A 2,823-nucleotide genomic window follows, 5' to 3' on the forward strand; every position below is an offset into this window, starting at 1 on the left:
TCGTGCGTGCGCAACAGAATGGGAAAGCGGGGGCGTTGCAGCTGTCGCCGCCGCCGCCGCCTTCAGCCCTCTGGAAAGAGACAAATTGCAGCTGGCTTGGCCCAGCGTCTATCTGAGGGGAGAGAGGGAGCAACCTTGCTTCTCTTTGGTGGGGCGAGTGACTTTCGCCCGCCAAAGCGAATTACCTATTTCGGAAATGGGGAGAACGGGGGGAAAAGAGGTGGAGTGGAGGAGAGGGATCATACCGCCACCTCAGTCAAGCTTTTGGGTGCGTGATCGACCGGAGGCGGGCTGAGAATCCACAAGAGAACGCCACACGTCGGTGTAACAGGTGTAACGTGTGAAGGCTGCGGGCGGCCCTTATTTTTCCCGCGTGTATAAGAGGGCTTGTAGGCCTTTTGAAACACTGAATAAGAGACTTTTGGAATTCTAGAAACGGCCCTGGTGTGTATGCATCGTTCCCCCAAGAAGCAGCTCTTCGAATCAATTAAGAAAAGAAATGATGAGGGATGATCCTACTTTTATCTCCAGCTCTGGTTTTAGGCCAACCCTGTCACTGTCTTTCTCACTGAAATATTCAAGAGCTGCAGTGGGACAGAGATACAGAACTATGTGTGTCGAAATAAAACATTGATTAATAGGTATTAGAGGTATGTTATTTTTTTAAAAAAAAAGATTAAAAGGGAGGAAGGAAGGAGCATAATCACAATTAACCAGAAACTGACATAATGTCATTTTTTTTTCATGGACAGTGAGCTTGTATTCAAGCTACAGTAGTACCAAAGCAAATATAGCTGCTGAACACTGAATTTATAGCATAAGAAACTACCTTGTTTGTACCGTATGGCAATCATTAAGTGTTGTACCTCATGATTCTTGACAAATGTATTTTTTCTTTTATGTACACTGAGAGAAAACACAAACTCCTTGTGTGTCCAATTGCACTTGGCCAGCAAAGAATTCTATTTGCGGAGAGTTTTGGAGCAAGAATAATGTGAAGGCCTGAATTTGAGACAGTATTATAAGCCACCCACAGTTATGTGCAGAAGAGGCAGCTACATAAATATAATAAATAGTTTCATATTTCTGGGATTTTAAAAAAAGGCCTGATTGGAAACCACCCATTTGCTTGAGTTTGCATGCATGCATATATTTCTGTGAGAGAGAAAGGGAGGAAGGAAGGAGAGAGTTATAATTTGAGACTTCAAAAGAACCTCCCAAATCCCCCTATACTTTTAACTACTTGAATGTACTTTGTTAAGTATGAAGATTTATAGAAGCACTCAGCTTAGTTGTGTATGTGGGAGACCACCCTGAACTCCTTCAGAGGTAGGTCACTTAATGCCCCAAATGCACAATCAGAAGGATTGTGCAGGTAGTCGGACTTCCCCCTCAGTATTTGTTTATGGGAAGAAGAAAAAATAGAAAACATAAGAGAGTGTATTGAATTCCATGAATGTGAGAATGCTTGCACACAAAAAAAAATATTGTGAGAATGCTTACTCACAAAAAAATTAGACAACTGGAAGTATTCTAATTTTAATCGTAGAGCAGAAGATCCCTTTCACTTTAAAAAGCAAATTATAGATGAACTGAAAAATCTTCCTATCTGTCTACATTTAAATGATTTTAGTAAATTTTTCATATTTTAGAGATTTTAGATTTCTTATACAGTGGTACCTCATCATAGGAACTTAATTGGTTCCAGGAGGAGGTTCGTAAGGTGAAAAGTCCGTAAGATGAAACAATATTTCCCATAGGAATCAATGTAAAAGCAAATAATGCGTGCAAATCCTTCAGGAAAATCCCAAACTTTAGAAGGGAGGCGAACAGAGGGCAGGGAGGAGCAGCTAAAGGGGGCAGGTGGAAGAAGCAAGGCTAGGCTAAAGGGTGAGTGGGAAGGAAGAAAGGCAAGGGGGCGCCCCTCCCTTTTGTTTTTTCAAAAGACACCGTTTCAGTGCCTTTGCAAGTGTTGTATCCTGAAATGGCTACCTTGTAACTCTGTAAATAGTTTGTTCCTTTTTCCAGCGCTGTCTGAGCCCAAGCAGGAAGTCGCTCCTGATTGGCTCAGACGCGGCCGGCTCTAGCTTTGGCGGGAACCGCAAATGTATAAAAGGAGCGGTTTCTCCAGGCAGAGTCAGTCGGTACTCGCTGAATTGTCACTTGCCTTGCTGAGCTGTCACTTGTTCTCTGAGCTGAATAAAAGTACCGATTGCTCAAAACCCTGCCTCTGGGTCTACTTCACTGGCGACGAACGGACGGAAGAACATCGCGTGCAAAAATGAACAAAGTCCAGATCGGCCAGGCTCCGGAACTCTTCAATCCCGAGAAAACGACCTGGGACGAATACATGACCACCTTCGAGATCTTCCTCGAGGCGGCGGGAATACAGGACGCCGAAGCCGATCGCAGACGGGCTATTTTCCTTAATTACTGCGGCGCAGAAATCCGTGGACTGGCCCAAACGCTCACCGAACCGGAGCAAGCAAGAACCGTAGCGTGGGACGTCCTACAGGAAAAGCTAGCGAGCCATTTCAAGCCAACAAAACCGGCCATGGTTTTTCGGCATCAATTTTCCATGATGGCTCAGAAGGAAACCGAGTCGATCAACCAGTTTACAACGCGGCTTCGAACGGTACTTGCCCAATGCAAGTTTAAAGACCCGGAAGCTCGCCTAACCGACGCCTTGGTTTTCGGCATGAAAAACAGCACAGTGAGGAATAAACTCCTCACCGAAGAAGAGCCGACTCTACAAACCGTAATTAAACTGGCGCAAACCGCAGAAGCAGCCGACGCAGCGGCTAGAGAGTTAAAAGAGCACGG

The sequence above is a fragment of the Erythrolamprus reginae genome, chromosome 1 (assembly GCF_031021105.1).
Source record: "Erythrolamprus reginae isolate rEryReg1 chromosome 1, rEryReg1.hap1, whole genome shotgun sequence".
Lineage (NCBI taxonomy): Eukaryota > Metazoa > Chordata > Lepidosauria > Squamata > Dipsadidae > Erythrolamprus > Erythrolamprus reginae.